Raw genomic sequence first — 21,248 nt, 5'->3', positions numbered from 1 at the left:
CCATACAGTTAAAACCATTTCAGATGCTTAAGGAAGGGTTTTGTGTGGTGGGCCAGCTATTTTGGAATGAATGAAACATTTTACACTCCAAATGTACATTCAGATAGAGGCAGACCACTGAATGTATTTTTTGGACAAGTAATCAGACAGACAATACAGCTACATAAATGTTTAGATGTTTTCAACTCTAAACATTTAGCTGATTTAAAAACTGACATAAATTTGATACTTAAAACTCCACATAACTGAGCTCTAAATCTCACAATTCAAAATTATTATTAAAAACCACAGAAGAAAAAAGCTTGAAGATTTTAAGCTATCCACAAACACCATCATGGTTTGTCCAACAACAAAGTAATATCTGCCAAACTTCTAACACTGCAAGAGGCTAGAGTACTTGACATGTTTTCATCAGTGCACACCCTTAACACTGAATGTGCAACCTCGAATACCACCCAAAAGAAACAAATTAGCAAACCTTATAGTCTTGTGACCAAGTGGAAGTCATTAGTCATCATTTTACATTCACTCTAGTCCCCTCTGAAATAGGTACTCAAAACCTGTAGTAGCTAGCTCACTTACAAATTCCATTTCTGACTCTCTCAAACAAGGTAGTCTTCATCAAATTCACTTTTAGCAGCCAGGTTTCAGTGGAAGTCAGCCATCCAGCCTGCAGCTTGCTGTTTGACCTGTGAAAACTCTAACTGGTAACTTAGCTGACATAATGTTGTGAGAAAAAATCTACTCTTCTTCTACATCACAAGTCTCATTTCCAGGACTGTTTGGTCTATCATAAACAAAAAACAACTGAATATTATTAAGCATGAAACACCTTTTCAGTTGATTTGTTTTCTGAGTTTCTGGGGTTTGGGGGTAGGGGTACCTTTTAAGTACAGAAAGGCAGACATGGGAAATAGAACTTTCTATACGCAAGCTCCTCTTACCGCTGTTGAGAACATGATTTGTAACTTTTGCCATATTTTACAAAACCAGTAAAAGTAAACTCTGCTTACAGCTTCAGAAAGGGGATAGATAGAAGGGTATTTTTAGTGCTTTGGCAGGGACAAAGACAGTCCCAGTACCAGACATTCTTGTAGTGCTAACAGGCTGCAAAACCCTCATAGGAAAGATGCTATTCAGACCTGTGGACACTGTATAAATATAAGCGTATGTGAGAACTATTTCTGTGCACGGTAGCAAATTTTTCCTCCCCATGAAGTCCTCTATAGATGAAGCCATTCTGCCTGCTGCTGTGTCCACAGTCCATTCTGCACACAAGGTCAGGCCCATCCAGTGGAGCTGCATCAGTCTCCTGGAATGCTGAAGTCCACATATTTGCCATTCAACATGAAAACTGCTTTTCAAGTTCAATCAGCTATAAATGTTGCTTTGTTTTAATTTTCCACTGAACTTCCTGGAACCCATTATCAGACTGTCAGGGATGTATATTTAGCAATGGCAACACGGCCTCTTTGCCGCTGCCCCACTGCTCATGTCACCTCCAATAAACAGAAAAACAATCCACCAGCAAATGACATTTTTTGCAGACTATTTACTGCCAGCATGAGGTAGTGGGTGAAACTGGAAGTGCATGGGGAAGCCTTTAACAATTTAATAATCTTTTTTTTTTAAGTTTTTAAAAGTCATCAAGGGATCTCTAAGGAGAGAGACAAAAGGGAACACTAATTTACCATTTACACATTAAGTCTCATGAAATTAAAACTATATGAAATATGGTATGAAAAAGAGCAAGAAAGAGTTGCAACAAAAGAGAGAAATGTAAAAGAAAAACAGCCTTCCAGCCACCCCAAATCCATCAGCTGCCAGCTATGAGACAGTGACCATCAAAACCTGTCTCTTTTCAGCAACAAAACTTTACAACATAAAAGGCCAGTTTTTAAGTGTTTGCAGAACAGTACACAAATTCCTTCTTCTAAGGACAACTTTAAACAGAATTGTGGCTGCACAATTACTAAACAATTGACAAAGCAGCCATATATAACAGCTTAAAGCAAAATATGCGTAACATTTTAATACAACAAACTAAGCTTCCTGCCACAAACAGCAATGGGTAGAAATCAACTAACCAAACACCTTTTTATTAAAGCTAATGGTTATCTTATATTTACTCCCTGTTCTTCAGAGATTAGAGTATTTCTCCACCATTTTCCATCAGACCTAATCGTGGACAAATCAACAGAATTTAAAAATTTTATGGTTTGACATCATTTAAAAAAGAAAAACTTATTAGACAAGAAAAAAAAAAAGAAACCTAAACTTGTGAATTGCATAAAGGTGGACTAAGAGGCAGAAGTCTACTTATAGCTGGACAAAGAAGTTGTCATTGAGGGATTGTGACAAACATCTCCCTGAAAGCAAGTTCTTGTGACACCCAGATGTTACCTCTGCTATACTTGCTTTACAAACTTCATCTAAGAAGTAGTGACTGACTTTTGCTGAGAAAGGAAGCTGAGTATTAGTAATAAAACTCCAAGACTCAAACTGAGGCCTCTGAGCCTGGTAATTTCATTAACAGATAAAGAATGGCTCAGTGCTTAAAAGAATTTCTTATGAGCAGGTTATCAGACACTGGAGAGGTGTACACAGCACCAATGGCCATCTATCTTCTCTTCAGAGAGCTGAGCATGGCAGACTGTTTTCCACCTCTGAAAAACTATGTAAGAATGACTGCAATAATTGTGTGGCTGCAAATACTTTAAAGACAAAAAAATTAGATAAAACAGCCATTAGGTACTGAAGTATTAATAAAAGGAAACTCCACAACCCTAGACAGGAACACCTAACAACCTAATTTTAAGCAAATACTTGGCTGCTCTCAGAACATGGGTAATATAACGTAAGCTTCTCAGAACTTAAATTTATGACTTTACACAGCACCTGCTATGCCCAGGCCTGATTTCTAACTGGGTTCTTTCAATGTTGTAACAAATGAAGTACTGAGAACATCCACCAAAAACATATACAATACGGTAAAGGAAGACCCTTATCAATATTCAGACTCAATGCAGCCAGATTAGTAAATGGAAATTCTACATAAACTCTGAGTGGAATTTCTTTCCACCTTTCAGATAATTTATAGCTTAATGTCAGCTAAACATAGTAACTAATCCCATTTGTCCACTGAAAGTAAATTCTTGGCCGCTCTTCCAACGTCATTGCAGACATTGCTGTCAATCCCCAAACTGTGGCCTGACCAATCAAAGTGTCAGCACTTACCTGCTGCTCAACACTTCAGACACATGGGCTGTCATATCAGTCAGTGACTGATCAGGCGCAGAAATCAGATAGAGCTTTCTCTTGACAACCAGATACACTCAGAGTCCAAGTTCCACATCAGCCTCCGCAGCCTAACCAACGCGAGCTCGTGTCAGTAGGAGGCAGCTTTACTCCTCATGACCAAGCTGCCATCATCTCTGCAAATCCTTGGTGAGAACAAGCCAGGGAGAACAGCAATAGGTGCAGAACAACCCCCTCCTCCTTTTCTGTGTGTAAGTGATTAAGCTTAAAAAAGCCAAACAACCAGTCCAAGGAGCAAAAGTCCTCTCTAGACTCACAGAAGAGGCAAAAAAAACCCAAGAAAGAATGACCACCTTGAGCCTGAATTCCCACTACAAAGTCTAAACCCAGCAGTGAAGAAAGGAGGTATTCTTGAAATAAGACTGGTCTCTCTCCAAACACACTTTGATTTTTTAATTGTGCAATATATCAGTTGAAAAATGATAGCAGAAACAAAATGGTATCATTAATCTTACAAGGGCTACTGAGTAGCTGAGAAAGAATTTTAGTTTATGCCTGTGCTTCTGGATATTCAGAAGGTAGGCCTGAAATTTAAATCCCGCACGTGCATCTTTTTTTCAGCCACCTCTTTACCTGACCATGGCTGCATATGAATCAATGAATGAAAAGTATTTTAGAATTTATATTTAGAATTTTAGATGCTTCCAGCTTTCTGTCTTTGCGAGGTAGGACTCCACACAAGTCATCTGGCATATTCATCTATCAGGAAGAAGGCACAGTCATCTCACCAAGAGCTGTTCCTCAGTGAATCCACAGCCCCAGTGCAACAGAGAGCAAATGCTGGTGAGGTGTGACACTGTGCTATTTCTAGCTCACACCAATCACTTCAACACAAGCAACTCAGCCCCCGTAAAACAGGTCCAGCCGTTCCACTATTAAGTTTATCAGTAATAATGTCACAGCTCCACAAAACTTTTCTTCCCATCACAAGTGCAAAAAGCCTATGCCAGCATGACCTTAGATCGTTTTTAGCTCATGAGTCAAGTTTGCCCAGTGCTGTCATCTTCTAATACAGAGCATGAGCCAGACAGCAGGAAATTACTACAGAAGCCACAGCTGTTGCAGAGCCCAGTCTTCATCTTCCAGCCATGAGAACTGCTCTATTTCCTTCTTTGATCAACATGCCCAATGACTAAAAACAAACGGTGCCCCAAATCTGCTACTAGTAAAGAAATTTCCACCATTCGCATCTCTACTTTGCTCAAAGGCTAAGAAGGTCTGTGAAAGCACTCTTAGTTCTCCACCATTTCCTTAGGAGCTCAAGTACTTAGAGACTTGCTTCTCTAACACTATGCATTCACAGCGCTACACCAACAAGCCATGTTCAAAAGGCTCAGAAAAATTCAGTACAGTCCAACAGAATATAACACAGAATAACAGCTGTCCCTTATAACAGAAATACTTCAGAATAGACATGACTGACTGCAAATCCACACTGCCACAAAGACTTAACACCTTTAAGACTAATAATATTATTAAAGGCTCTCTAGACAATATTCCAAAACAAAAAAAGTTACTAAATTCCTCTGCCCAGAACTCTCTTCCAGTTTCTTCCTAAATACAAAGAAAATTACAGTCTCAGAGAAAGAGGGGAGTGGAGAAGCACAGGGGTCTGAATTTCATTTTCATCTCCTATTTTTAGTTCTCTATTTGGCTAAGTTAAAACACTAAAATTAAAATGAAAAGTAAAAACCTTCAATAAGGAAATCTCTTATTTCAATGTACTTTAACAAGCCACATAGAAAAAGCCAGCTCTGCAGTTTGACACATCAGCTCTAAAAGAAACACAGATATACATCTTCAAGGTGTGTACAACAGAGTTCCTAAGAAACCCTGGAAAATCAATTCTGTGCCTCAATACCCATACCTGTAAAGTAGCAGCAATGTTTCCTCCCTCTGCCCTGTGTCACTTTAAACTGAAACATTTATGCATGCTCAGTGCTTCAAAACCACTGGCATAACCATACGTGGAGCTTCTGAGAGCCATCAAAGTATGGATAATATGATTAAAATGAATATGCTAAAGCAGTAGTTTACACTTTGATTTAATAAGTAGAGTACAACTACTCACCAGATTCCTATCAACTATTTTCATTGAAATCACTGTTGTGATTCAACACTACAGTTGATTCAATCACTACAGTTCTGCATTTATTACAAAGCTGAAACTGTTGCTTTTCAGATTTCCAATGTACTATAACCAAAAATTTGAGAACAAATGGACTCCTCTATACTGGAGCTGATTGTAACTCCATAACTTAAATAGCACAAGGGAGGACTTCTGCCCAGCAGATGAACTCCTTTTCTGTATCGTTCCTTTCTTCAAATGCATAAATGCAGGAATACCTGTTTTGATAAGGAAAACAACTGCCTCACAGTTTAAGTAATTACTTTAAAAAGCTAGGGGGAAAAAAAATCCCCTACCCACTCCCTGTGCATTATTTTTATCCAAGTATATTTCCCAGTAACAGGAAACAGGGACTGTCAAAATTCTTCCTAATTATTCTGCTCCCATTAGCCTATAAAAATCTGCAGCTGAACCATGGTATGAGTGATAATTACTCCTAAAAATCAAAGCAATACTCCATGATTCAGAAGCAAAACCGCTAGGATGTATGCTGAGGAAGTAGAATATCCCAGTTCCAGTTAAATCCTCTGGTATTCAAGAAGAGGAGGCATTCAGTCCTCTCTGCAAACAAAAAGGACATCAGAGGAAAGCGTTAATGTACAATTTGATGACCCACCAATACCTACTCAATCACCTCTTTTCCAAGCCAGAGGAAGGGATACAACCTAATGAATAAGAATGAGACATTCATTAGGGGTTTGTTTACACATTACTATTCAATACTAACTTTCAAAATGAACTATGATAAACAGAAGAATGATAACCTATACATGGTATTATGCAGAAAAGCTGCTGTGCTTTAAAATCACCTTCTCCCTTAAAACAAATTAACATTTAAAGTATGGATAAATTTTTAGTGGGGAGGAAAGTGATTGCTTACAGAAGGGGCTCAGGGTGGGGGGGATTACTCGCACACAATAGAACAACAGTGCAAAGATAACAGAAAACTGAGTATTTTCATGCATAAATAAACATATTATTGTAGTACCCTCTGCATGACTTGCATTTGAACATCTAATTTAACAATAATCTTTGGAAACTCTAGGAAGACTGGAAAAAACAACACCTGTAGAATTCTAATTTGAGGGCAAAAGTATATACTCATCTTTACTTTTACACATTGTCCTTCATCTCACACTTTTCCTTTCATTACTTAGTCTGCCTACCAATACATGTCCACTGCTACAAAACATCTTACTGACACTCAAGACTAGAATGAAAACATATTTCTATTGCCTGCAGGCTGTACACAGGCAAACCACTGATCCTGTCTAGCAAAAAAAAAAAAAAATTTAAATTAGGAAGGTACCCTTAATCAGTACCAGGACTGCTGGCCTCAGTCTCTCTTCTCTCTCCTCCACTTCATAATGCCTATTATCTAACTGAAAAGGAAAACTTTGATCCTAATGGTTTCCGACACCTGATGAGAATAAAGCAACACAAAGCGACCTGGTGATGTGTTATTTAACGCATGACTGTTTTAATAGAGCTGTCTAATTTTTAGAGGCACAGGGCCCATATCCAATGCCCCTCACAGCAACCCATCAGCTATTTGCCACATTCCATTCACCACATCACATGATGGCATTATTGGCAGTTCCTGAAGGTTAGTTTAATCAACTTTGTATACTATGATAATTTCCTGGGTTAGAAAAGGTTAATGAGAGGCAGAGCTAAGAGCAGAGCATTTTTCTGTATTTCAACATGGCAAAATTTTTACTGTTCACAAAAATCTGAGCTATGTATGAATTACAACCAATTACACAGTATGCATGTTTTCAACCTTATATCTCTCAATGCGTTACAAATTGGTGTCCTTAGCCTTATATTCTCAAATGTGAAATTTAAGACACACACTGACAAGGTGATTTTTCCAGCTTCCATTTCTTTAAATATGAATTTACCTAAGTATCCTGTTGGTGGCTATATCCAAGTCCTTTAAAACAACATGAAATTTCCGCATAGAAGTTGGCTGATCAGGTAGAGCAGCTGTTATGTCCTGTAACAGGTTACCTCCATTGCTGTATCCATCCACAGCTCCCTCTGCAGAAGTTTCAGGTCACTAAAGGACAACTTCTTTTTTAAAGCCGCTATGTCTAGGTTAGTTAGATTTCCTATTACCAAGTTTGAAAAAGTAATCTTCCATTAAAATCCAACTCAGCTTAAGACAAAACCCCACATCTCCATTTTTAATCAATTCCAGTGTAAAGAAGCTTACTAATAAGTTCTTAGAAATCCATTCTATACTTGTTACCCCACACATTCAGAGAACATAGTGAACTGCTTGTCACTAAGGAAAGCAATTAAATCCTAGCCTTCATTTTTTAAACTTCACCTTAAGGAAGAAATGGTGGTGAGTATTTGTCCTGACAAAGCAGGCATGCTTCAATTATTTGGGGTTGAAGAGGAAGGAAGCACTACTAGATCAGAGATTTTTTACTTGTAATGGGAAGGTAGTAAAGTAAGTACCCTTCTGACACAAACTGGTCCCATATTTCTGGATTTTCCTATGAAGTAAATGAAGTTCCTCACATCACTTTTTCCCCCTCAAGGTAGTTCTTATACAAGTTTCAAAAATTTAAATGCCAAATTGCAAACAGGAAACTCTCCCTGTTCTGTAAAAGAACAGGCAGCCGGTAGAGTACTTCTGCTTACCACCAAGTCTAACTCCATCATCTCATGATAAAAACCAAAATCTATCACCAAGTAATCTTCCTGATAAATTCCATGCCTGCTATTTCAAATACTGACTGCTCAGATACCACCAACCACTCTAAACACAAGGAATGAAACAAAAAATTGTGAGAGAAGACCCTCAGCATGAACAAAGAATGGTGAAGCCACATTTGGTTATTGTAGAAATTATTAGGCTCCACGAATGCTAGAATTTGTTTGCTATAACTAACAGCAGATGAAATACAAGTGCCATCCAGAACCAGAGGATACACAATACAGCAAAGAGTCACATCTCCTTTCTGATGCAGGGAAGCAGCCAGCTTAGGTTAGAACGTGTCACAGAAGAACCAAGTTGCTGTTTCACCACTGCTCCACCCACCACAATCAGAATTACTACCACTCTGATTTATACTTCCACCCAAGGCAGTATCTATCATTTCAAAGCCCCACACAGCAGTCCAACTGCCAAGCAATCGCCATGCAGCCTCTTGCAAACCCTACAGGTCGGAGTTAATCCAGCACTCCAGAGGCTGCAGTTCAGAAGCTGGTTTTGCATCCTACACAATGCTTCTGTCAACACTCCAGAGACCCCAAATCTGATTAATTGCATTTGCCTGGGACCCTCCATCCTCCCAGCATATTGTTGAAAGCTGCTGAAGCAGGGCAACAGTTGCAACCGTCTTCACACCAGGCATAAGCCAAACTTGTCATTCCCTGTTTAAAGTGCCATTAACTAGCCAGATTTACAGCTCCTAACCAGCAGCTCAGAAGCACAGCATAGTAATAACTTCTACTAATCACTACTATTTGCTTCAAGTCTTGTGGAAACTTGAGAATCTTTTGCTCCTTCCAGTCTGGGTTACACAGATAAAAACATTTCATCCCGAAAGACTACCTCTTTGCTTCCAGACACAAGTACTTCAAAGCCCACAGACAAATCAGAATTGTACACTTGTCTCTGATCCAGGTAATGTGAGCTACAGCAAGAATTATGCTATCATTTCAATAGTTTGATTTATGTACAGAAATCAAATGCTCAGTTATTAAAAAGCCTAAAACTAAAAAAACCAAATAGAACAACAACAAACCCACCAACAGGCCCCTGCAAAAAAACCCCCAAAACAAACCAAAAACTCACCACAATAAATCCCAAACCTATAAAATTTAAACCTTTGGTGTTACCTGATTGGCTAAAAAAAAAATTTACTACTATCCTTTCTACAGCTGGTTATTTATGAGTCCACAAATCCTGAAACAACATCCTTGAAAAAACAATTTACACCGTGTTTTTCTTTACAGACATCTATTACTAACAATTGAAGGGATTCATTAATGTGATTAAACATTCAAAAAAGAAGAGAAAATTACAACATGTTCTTTAAATGCCTTCAATAGATGCAAGACATCGCCAAACAGGTAAGAGATGCTATCAGGAGAAAGGTGCTAAACCATATCAGGCAGCCTCTGAATTTTACTAAAAAACCAAGGAAATCTTCCCATTGGTCTTTCAGAGAGCAATGGGTGGGGGGTGTCATCCCAAACATTTTTCAAGAAAGGCAACAGGAAAAAGTTGCTCAAAAGAGGTGAATTATGTATCTCATTGAGATAAATAGCATCCTCCTTTCTAACACATTAACAGACTAATCCTTTATGCTTCCAGACAGCTCATTATCCATGTAGAAATCATCTTCTCTCCCATGGCTTATTTCAAGTCACATCTGTCCTATATTATCAGCATAATCAAGACTCTGCAGGCCAGGTTATCTATACAAAAGGCAATTAGCTCTTGTTTTGTTTTAATTTTATTCATGCCTTTTTAGCTAGCTGTTACCTTAATGCTTGCCGAATGGACCTCCCCACCATTTCTCTGAGGCTCCAGAAAGTTGGGTGTATCGCATTTGCATTGATCATTGAAAAGAAAAAAGGAAAAGTCTCTGAGATACCAAAGTATCTTAATGCAATCACCAAGGACGACGAGCTTTATGCACTTTACTTCCCTTCCCTCTCATTCTGACTGATTAACCGTGACCTTATGTTTAAAATTGCTACCCAGGTCAAACCCTTCTAAAGGCCTGGCTCGCCTATAAAGCACCAAGGTTAATCTTCAACAGATTCCATTACAGACCCTTCAGCTATTCTAGCAATGTTGTTTGAACATGTTTCCTCCACAGACCAGGTCTTTTTCCAAGGTGGTGTTAGCTGTCTTGTTATTTTGAGAAAGCAGACTGTGTCCTTTTCTTCAGCCCCCATATACAACCCTTCTCATCCTGGACAGTGTGGAACGCAATGCAGGCTTTGTCCGCTCTAAGAACGAGGGGTATAAACACAGCCATACAGTCACTAAGAACAGTGACAAGCAGGCTTGCTTTGCCTGGTGTCCATCTTAAGTCATCCTTGCCTCCTGCATCTTTCCACTTAGCAGCCAAAAGCCATCTGCACAGGAGAGGTGATGAGTTAACACATTATTTAAGTAGTTGCCAAAATGCCTCTTCGTTAGCCAGCCTTTAAGCATTCTCACTTGGCTAGCAGACAGCAAATTAAAATACTTTTGACCATCACCTTTCTGCCTCAGAACACCAAGCTCAAGAATGAAATAGTATTCTAGCACTGAGGTCAGTCAGCATCAATACCTTTTTTCTAAACAGTAGCAACAGGCACAGCCTCACAGGTCAATCCCTAGGGCTCCAAAACAACTGTTTGCCACTCTCATCACGACACTGAGAACTTTGCAAGAAGCAACCAGGTAAGTTTGCATCTACCAGCCAATTTAAATTTAACCCAGTGCAGAAACTCTAGGCTAGCTGCAGAAGATATCCAGAGAAAAAATTTTACTGTAGCTTAAAAAATAAAGACATTAATATTAAAGCACGCTGACAGTGGTCTGTGCTAAAATATTTGATATTTTTCTTTATTCCTCCCCAGAACCAGATCCCAGCCTAACTATTTCTGCTGTCTCAGGCACGTTAAATTCAGTAAACATGCTAAGTCATGAAAACATCTCTGTGAACTCTCCTCCCTGTCCTAGACTTTTGCATCTATACACCCGCACCATGTGCAGGTGGATATTGTAGTGGCCAAATTCAGCATGACCAAAGCCAACAAAACCACTTTGCGCATAACTCTACACAAAACATGCTGTGGGAGCTGAACGACTTCTGGGCATCCAACAACAGATACATACATGTATATAAATACAGCGACAGTGGTTAGGGTCACAGTTCTTACTCCCCACCAGCACAGACGTGCTGACAGATGTAAAATGCACAGGTAAAACTGAGGAGCAGATAGACTCACTCTGGAGAATCCCGCAGTGATGAAGCAAGCACTAAAGATTCTGCCCAGTCTTGACTTTGCAGCTGTCTGTCTCATCTTCCTCCAAAATCATCAACTGCTACTAGACACCTGAACAAAGCAAACATACGGCCACTCCCCAGCCACCTCAGTATGAAATTCGACAGGGGATAAAAAGGTACAACTCCTGACCATTGTCCCAGTGTTGGGAGATTTTTTTTTTAATGGGTAATTTAACCACAAGAACCCCACCCTGCCAGCTTAGCAAATTGCTTATCAGAATGATTTACAATATTGTATAAAACATGACAGTATGACCTGCCAGATCTCATCTGTCAACTACTTTAGTCTACAGAAGCTATCCTGGGTAAGAAAAGGAACTTCCCACTCCTAAACCTCTTCACCCACACTGAAGAAAGATAAGGATGGGGACTTCAGAGCTACTGATGACACTCAATGACGAGCTCTCCAAGAAGCAAACCACTGCCAATCATCCTTATACAAAGGGGATATGATACCTAGTCTTCATTCACATCCCAAAGATCAGTAGCCCATTGCATAGCTTTTTCAAAGCTGAGTTGCCTGTAAAATCAAAATATGAATAGCTTCAAGAGGATTTCACACTGGGGACTCAGCTACTTCATTGACTGGATCAGAACAAAGGCTCAAAAATTTTGCTGTTTCACCAGAAAAGACTAGTTCTGGATGAGCACAACCAGACATGCAGCTCTTCAGCCCTGACCCTATGCCTAAGAGCACCCAGGACAAGATGCAGGACACTGCTCTGCAGCTCAGAGGACACCAGAGAGCTTGTGAAGCCTGCCCACTAAGTGACACAGAGAGATAAAATTTCTACCATGCACTCCCTGCGCAGTGCCAAGGGTTAATATTCAGATGGCAGATTCAGTTTTGAGAGATGCATCTCTGAATTGAATTTAGGTTCAGAAGGCTTGTACTGAGCTTTATGTGCTTCTGAATTCTGGGGTAACTCTTGCTCACCAAACACTGGTATTTGTATGAATAAAAATGAAGGGATTTAACAAATCTTGTTCCTGCACACAGTTGTCAAAAAAATCTGACCTTTAGAACAGGAAAAAGAGGGGGGATTTAAAGGTTTAAAGAGGAGGCAGTGGCTGCCTGATGTATAACAAACCTTTGAAAAATTATGAACCAGTGAAAATCCCCTACAGGTCCCAACAAAATGTGTCCAATTTGCATTCCTGCAAGTCTTCCATACAAACCACTTTTTGCCTGTGTGTACACAGGCAAATAAATCCCTAGGAATAATACAACTGGGACCTGAATCTGATCTCAGATATATTATTGCTCCAGAGCTCCATTCCAACTTTCACAAATGGCTTTTTTTGTTCCAGATAACTAAATCAAAGCAGTCCTGATAAGCTTTCAAAGCAGGGAATGTGAGGAATGGTTTAATGAATGTTACAACTCAACCTATTACAGACTACAGAGCATTACAGAAGACAGGGGAGAAAAAAAAGCACATATGACACTCATGTCTGGAAGTCTCATAAATTCAAATCCAGAAGCACCTGCCTTTTTAAGTCCCTTTATATTAAGCCCAACAAAAACTCAGTGCTGACTGTCCAAAGGAACATAAAGAGTGGGAAAGGAGAAGAACTGTCTCAGACAAATGCAAAGGGCTTCTTATTGTAAAGTTATACTAGTTGTAAGTTTGACACAGAAAATCCTTACACAGGAACAGACTGCAAAAAAAAAAAGCATGAACAGAAAGTAAAAGCAAAAGAGAAAAAGGGAAAAGAGTCATGAAGACAAAGCTAAAAAAACTTTGGAAAATTTTTATTTTTGCAAAGCAGCTTCTGTGGCATTTACATGGGCCCCAAGTGCTGATTGTGCCCTACAAGAAACTCAGGCAATTTCTTCACATATCAAACTTCAGCTATGCATGCAAAAGGTACACACGAAACGTCTGTATGCTGGTCCCAAGTTCTGCCTTGTTTTCACTGCTTTTTCAATTTCTAAGCATTAAATGATTCTTCTGAACCAAAAATAAGGTTGCAGCATAAGTATTTTACAACCTGTTGTAGCTAATAAGGTTCTGTGCAGCTAAAGCTCGTGGGCTCAGACTGGAAGACTAAGTTAAGCTAATACTTCAGGTGATTTTCATGAAGTGAAATTTCAGCTCAGAACACACCAGACACTAAAGTATCACATGAAAGAAATTATCAACTCCCTTCCCACAAACTTACCACCTAAAAGGTGTTCTTGAGTACATCAAGAACAAAGTAACTGTGCTCCTATTTAGCTTCTACATATCTTCATTCTCCTGTTTACTCCTTTCTCCAGGTAATGATGTGCATTCCTGTCCCAGAATTAGTAGATGCAAGAGTAAAACGGTTTAAAGGCTTCAAATGAAAAACTATCTTCTTCATACAATTAAACAGTTAGATTGTGAGAACAGGTTAGCAATTCAGCATTTACTGTCACAAAAAAGCCTGAAATACCATATGCTTTAGTATTACCTAGACAGTTGCAAATGAACTGTAGAATGCAGAATAGTTACACTCACGGGGATTAAATGCTTCCTGTTTACATGACATCACCTAACAACACAGCTAGATCACAGTTAAAAGTAATTCCACAGCCATCCTGCAGACATGCAGGACATATCCAGAGCAAAGCCATTCTTATCATGGAACAATGATCCCAGAAAAAAGCCCTGCAGAAAAAGCTCCTATGGAACAGTTTTAAGTATTCTACTCACTTTCCTCAAAACAGCAGGTCCAAAACTTTCTCTCATACACCTCCTAACACTAATCCACAGTTCTTGCACGTAACACTTTACAATTTCAAAGCCCTTTACAAAAAATTACCTTGTGCTTTGTTTCTTCTAGATTTCTTTCAAATTTAAGTAACTGCAGGTTTTTTTAATACCACAGTCTGATTCTTTTAAAACACTTTCAATGCACTGTAGACTATTTCAGCTTCTTGCCTTCAGTACAGGAAAGAATTCTGCTATTTTAAAACCAGATGCAAATGTCGGGGGAAGGAACAACAGATAGTATATTCTGAACATAAGTTATGCTTGATTTAATTTCTGCTTCTAGATACCTGATTAAAAGGTCTTTTGTTGTCATACATATTGACAGCTGATGCAGTAAAACAAACAACCGGTACCCAATGATCACAGAACACAGGTGTCTTTTGATGTGAAATTTCACCTGAAACATGAAGTTTAGCCCTTTCACTTTTATTCCAGAGTGAGACTGGCAAAGGAAAAATGAAATGGAATAAAGAACTAGATTTAAAGGGCATTGAAAACCAGCATTGAAGAGAAACAGAGGCTTCCACAGAGTAGACTTCAAATCTCGATTGCTGGAAGCTGGGACACCTGGAGTAAGAGGCATGCAGGCAGATAATAGTGTAACAATAAATTAAACACTGATGATTTGTTTTTTCATAATAAACTGTTCCTGCTGATGAAGTTTACATTGCAAAAGGCCTAGGCAAGCCAGGCGTGCAACATAACACAGCTAGTAAATTGTAACAAGTCTTGAGTTAGCAGTATGAATGAGAAATGGCAAAGCTTTATCCCTGCCTATATCATGACATACAGTATTTGGATCAGGTACAATCAGAAGAAATAACAAATTAATCCTGGGGGCTTACAAATATTTGTGAAGAACACTGTACACTGACAAAATAGTTAACTTAAGCAGGTTTTACTCAAAAAATATAGAACTCCATCTGTTATCCTACCGCTTGTAACTACAGAAAGCTTTTGGACAACCTCTAGTCTGAATCAGTTGCATCCTCCAGCAAAATACCCATTTCTTCCTAAAAGCCAAAGAAAATTCAACACCAGTTAAGGTCTTCAGACTTCTGAGCATAGAAATTGAAGCTTATTACATGGAAGTGTGTAAGCCAGTTTTCAGAACAGACTTACTGTTCAGTGAAAATGTTAGCATTCATGTAATACTTTTTACAATTACAGTTATTTACCCCCAATGCCCTTGGACACAAATTCTCTGCCTCCACATTTGCGTGGTATGCTGTGCACCTGTTGGCTGCTCACCCCACCCCAGACACAGCCACATCACAGGGCACCAGACTGAGCTCACTACGGTGGGAAGCAGCATGTAACCTCTCAGAAAAGGCAGCAGAATCAGCAACTAACCACAGACAGCTACTGTGCACAAAATTGTCAGGGTTCCTATCTTCAATATGTTCTTGACCCAGCTGATAGAAAAAACCAGTCCACCGCACTAGGAAAATGCTGCAAATGGTACCGACTCTAATCTGCAGCCATCTCCAACTTCCCTTGATAAACTGCAAAAAATCTGTAATTTACTGTTACATTTGATACTGCCTCTAACTGTTACAATTTTGATTGCCATTGCCCATGTTTATGCCTTTCTGTGCAAAATACGGTCTATACCAAATGACTGCATAGACTTCTGTAGGCCACCCTCTAACACAGCTGGTTCCATTTTCTTCCCAGACAGTACAATTTGTGTTGATACTTTAACTAATATCACAATATTTCAGGAAGCTTTATGGCTTTGCCAATCAGGTTTTGCTGGAGAAAAGCTTGTGATTGGCTTTTTCTGTCCCTGCTCATCACCTATGTATCAACTGCCAATAAAGACAGAATTTTAGAATATTCGCTCTCAGCCCATTTTCAAGGAAGAGGTTGGTGGGGGTTGCTTGCTTGCTTACCATGTGGCCTAGAAACAATTTTGCACCTAAGCAGAAGTCAGGTTTCTTCAATATAATCATGTCCTGAAACTCTGGGGGTCACTTTCCACATTTTATGTCCTTGCCTCTTTTCAAAGGGAGCTTAAACTAGAAGAAAGTGTGTGGAGCTACTATTTAAACACCATAGAAAATATTGGTATCAGTTCTCTACACATGTTCCTACCAATTTTACCATTTTTGATAGCACTTTCACCACAAGAACATATGACAGCAGAATGCAGCAAGCATGCCAGGCTGTTACCTTAGTTACACTGAAAGAAATAGGTATGTCTCAGAAATATAGGAAATTGTTACTAGACAACAGACAGACAGCACTTCCTTTCCCAGAACAATCTGTCTCCTGCCCTGACAACCCATTCCTGCTATATTTACCCGACCAAATTTCACCAGTGATATATTTCCAGATGCACTTGAGCCACATGTGCCTGTCAGTCAGACCAAGCACAGAGGAATCTGAGCTCCTAGAAATCACTAGATGTTAATCCATGCTTCCTCTCTTGCTTGCCTGTAGAGTTAAAGGAGACAAAATGTGTAAAGCATTATTCCCAGTTTATTTTGGAAGCAGGGACAAGAGGTACTTCATTTGATAAAGCTATTTACTTCAACTGCTGTCTTTAGAGCTTGCAGAGACACCTGAACAGTTAAAAAAATTTCATATGTGAAATGTGAAGTTAGAAATACCTGGCTGTTTCAACCAATTAATACTGGGTGTACAGCAAGAAACTGTAAGACTCTTTTAAAAATTCTTGATGCTTAACAAGGAGCTTACTATCCTAACCTGCCATGGGAGAGCCAATTCCTCATCCAGAAAAAAAAACTCTGTGCCATCTTTGCAGGAGAAAAGCAACACACATCACTTTTTGATTATGGACAGTTCAATTTAAGAATGCTGACCAGCTAAAATTAGTTGAGTTTTGGAGCAATAAGAACACGGTCTAATGAATTATCTAAGCTAAACCACTGCACTATATTAGCACTTATATTCTTCCTACATTCTACCATGTACTTCTGATCCCATGCTATCTTCTTCCAACCCTAACTACACAGCTAGGTTCTCTTCTTTGCATAATTTTATAAAACACTTAACACACAAATTCTGATCCTTATCTTTACTCTTGCTGAATTTCTCCCTGAGATCCTTCGAGCAAAAAGGAACAAATATACTCTCTTCCCACGTCCACATTGCTAAAAGATGATCTTCACAGCTGCTATATCAATACTACTTTCATTCCAAAGTGCATTTTTTGAGGTTACAGCCCTGGGAGAAAAACAAACCAACCCACCCTATCTCATGCCAAAAATCTAACCAACCAAAAAAACCACCACAAAAACCTAAAAAAAAAAACCCACTCCAAACCCAACTCCACAGCAAAACCAAGGGAGAAAGAAATCCACTTAAAAATCGCCACAAAACAACAAAGTCACCTCTCAGAATCTCATTAGCAAGAAGAGATTGTCGTCACATTGGTGGCCACTCAGTGGAACCAAGGTATTTCTCAGTTCTAGGTACCATGACTCTTCTAGAGAGGGCAACGGGAGGCTAAACCATTGATACAAGAGAAATTAGTGAACAAAGGAGCTGAAAGGGTTTAAAATGGTAAATATCCTTCCTCTGGCTCCCCTTTTTTGGAAAGCACAGAGAGGTGGTTTCAACTTTTTCACCCTTTATTTAATAGGCTTAACAGAGGGTCCTAACAAACAAGCTTTTTTAAATAAAAAGCACAAGTTGAAATTATTTGTGGCTATATCAAAACTCACTGCCAGGCCAATTTTATTACCCAAGGCGGAATTAGAAACCCCTGTAGCCTTCTTTTAACAGCAGATTCACATACAAGACCTCTTCAACTAGCTGCATGCAGGCAGATTCTTCAGAACAAAAGCACTTTTGATCCATTCTTCTCAAACAAGCATACCCAAAAGTATACTGTTTAAGGACAAGAACATCCTTTAGAACAGACTAGATTATTTTCATTACAGCATTAAGTCTCTAAAGTTTTAAAATGCTTTTGCTAGAGAGATCGTTCCTGCTTCCTTAAATCACATACAGTTTGCATGTTCTCAGGTACTCTTTCCTTTTCAAATCAGCAGCCCTGGAACACTTTTCAAAATCTGACTAACACATCATACAAGAGGAGTGGAGACAAGCATAAGCAAGAAAAGGAGCACCTTATAGGTGGAATTGAAAGATGTTAAAAATTATACTGGCCAGGGCTGAGTATGATCAAGTGAAATGTGGGCAAGATATGAACTGCATTACATGTAAGAGTTTATTAGCAGCCTCATACAGCTGCTCAAATTCAGGCATCTAATACAAGGATGTGAACAGCTGGTACCATCACCTGCTGTTGCTGCAGAGTGAAAGGGAGTGTGTGACCTTCCGCTGCAGCACATGGGCCTCGTGCATGTGAACAAGGACCAGCACGGGCTGCGAAACTCTATAGCATTAAGAAACTACAAGAAGAAAAAAACTACAATTTAAAGACAGCTGAACAACAATGGACTGCCCTTTCAGATTTTTAACGTATTGTTAATAAAAGTGAAGGGAGAAAACACTTTTTAAGCATGACTGACTGTCAATAGCCAGTTAGCAAACAACCATTAGGGTAAGCAATTCAGGATGCCTATGATGGTCTTCCTGCTCCCCATTGTTTAATAGTACATTTCTTCAATTTATTTTCTCTGAAATTTCTTAATTTTTTCCAACTCTTGTACTACTATTCAGCTGCTGTTAAGAGTCCTGTTGCTTTCTACAATGTCTGAATATTTTTATTTCTTTTTCTCCTATGTTTCCAACGCTCCTGGCAAAGCCTTTTCCCCAAGAAAGTGATACTTATTTATTTGCAGAACATGGATGTTTCTTCTCTTATTCCTCCCTTTCATTAAGAAACAAAAGCCTTCATAATGAAAGTATTCAGACTCCTGTATGACACAAAGAAGTTACATGCTTTCAGAAAATTGTGTTGTTTAAAACTTATCTCTTTGCCAAATCTAAATTAGACTTCTGCTTCAACTGAACTTCTGCTTCAACTGAAAAAGTCTCTTCCTGTTGACTGTATTTTAACAGGCTGGCTAATATTTGAGCACATATATTTCCTATACCTTTGTGTTCATCATCAACAATGCCACCAAAGTAAATATTCCTAGGACTGTGTTCTCCTACTCTCTGTACCAGCCTGATCACATCTGAAGCACTAACCTCATGCTGAGGCAGAATGTATTTAATAGAGAGAAGCACAGAAATCAAATCTAACTGTGCCTGTTAGACTCTAAATCTGACTGAGTATATTTGCACTTCAGATAGTCAAAACATTTGGTTTTTTTTCAGTAAGAGCTGAGTATGTAAAGAAAAACTTGGTATTTCTAAATGAAAAACACGAAAACCTCAGACCGAAGTGAAAACATGCTAATGATGGCTCCTGGATGCTATCATGACAGTAATTTTCATTATTATAAAACTATTACAGGCCACTAGAAACTGTCTAATCCCACCCTGAAGAACATCCAAGATGCTAAGTGCAGTTACTAAATAGGCTTACACGAGCAACCATATTTTACCATTGCCACTCATTCTATTTCTACAAAGCTCCTCCCATAGGCTACAGCCAGATTCAATAGATCATTCTCTTTCAGTACACCATGGTCAAGGTAATAACCACATCTTTGTTTATTTCAACAATTCCTCATATTTACAACTTGATCCTTTAATCTTCTAGGCAGTTAATCAAGCTATCAAGCTGTATGTGGAATCTAATTCACTTTGCAGACTTCATCACTGTATCATGAAAAATTATAATTTCATGAAAAGTAGCAGGGCACAAAGACACATCTGAACAAAAAAAAAAAAAAAAATTCCTCCCAGAATCAAGCTATATGTGATTAAAAGAGAAGAGCACAGTTTTGAAGTATCTCATCTCATCTAAGTAGCACAAGCTTTGAGAATTATTTACAGTCATGCAAGCACTTAGTCTCCTGCAACAGCTTACACTTTCTGAAAGATTCTCTAACTTACTACTTCAATATGTCTAGGAGTAAGTTTCAGCTTACTGCTACAAGGACAGAACTGGAAAACAGAACTTCTCAAAAGCTTGTATTAGGGTATAGGTAGAAGTTCAAATAATCAAAGAACTACCACTGGTGGAGAACTTCAAATATTCAACTAAAAAGCATTAATGTAGTACACCCCTTGACCACTGTAATTGTGTAACTGCAATTACAGGGCATAAAACACATTAGCATAGGCTGTTTATCAATCTGTTCATTTTAACAGGATAGCTAAAGCCAAACTTTAGTTCTATAGCAAAGATGTGCAAATTCTCATTAATATAGTTTACTTTTTCCTTTTTACTCATCTCACACTGGGGTGTTTTTGCCATAATGTCTCACCTATTCCTCAGTTGTCACAAAACCACAAACCTGCTTTTTCTTTCACAACACATTGAATACAACAGTGGTTTGAACTGACAAGTTTTAACTTCACAACTGCACCATGCAAAAAGCACAGACATACTAACTTCAGAAAGTCCAACAGACAAGGATTCTATGTCTGTCTATGCCCTTCAACTAAAGAAGTATCTACCAATCAGGAGTTCAAAGCAAGAGCAGGTTGCTTTAACACTTGCAGTAACATTTCCAAGTCACACAGATACAGTACATCATACAATACCAGTTTAGATCTATCCATTTTCTACAATCACCACTTGACAATTGTTCCTTCTCAAGATGCGCTTTTTATCTCCGATAATTTTGTGATGACATGTACTGATTCACCATCCCCTAAAACATTTACATATATTTAATTGCTCACTCTTTTAATAAAACAACAGATTTCCATTCACTCACAAAGTTCTTCCCCAGAAAGTATCTGTTGATATTAACAAAAGCTCACCCATGACACTTCCATCTCTCACCTCAGAATCCATCACATCATAAAACCTCAGACCCTACCTTCAAGCCACTGTACTGCAGATTTTATATATCAAGTTTTGTCTTTTTTTGTAGCTTTGAAAAGCGCTGAAAAGCCAGTTAAAATCCTGTCATCTAAAAGATTATCAGAATTTCCCTAGGACTGTATGCATCAGTTTTATGTCTTCCCTGGACA

The 21,248-nt window shown here is 38.7% G+C and overlaps 1 protein-coding gene across 7 annotated transcripts in view; it reads right to left on the bottom strand.

The window, feature by feature from the left end:
• Positions 1-21,248, bottom strand: part of GBF1 (golgi brefeldin A resistant guanine nucleotide exchange factor 1) — a 99,342-nt gene that overhangs the window by 63,043 nt on the left and 15,051 nt on the right. The window lies entirely within an intron of this gene.

This window comes from Motacilla alba, chromosome 6 (genome assembly GCF_015832195.1).
Source record: "Motacilla alba alba isolate MOTALB_02 chromosome 6, Motacilla_alba_V1.0_pri, whole genome shotgun sequence".
NCBI lineage: Eukaryota > Metazoa > Chordata > Aves > Passeriformes > Motacillidae > Motacilla > Motacilla alba.
The sequence above is the reverse complement of the archived record's forward strand: the minus strand, read 5'-3'. Positions and strand labels throughout refer to the sequence as shown.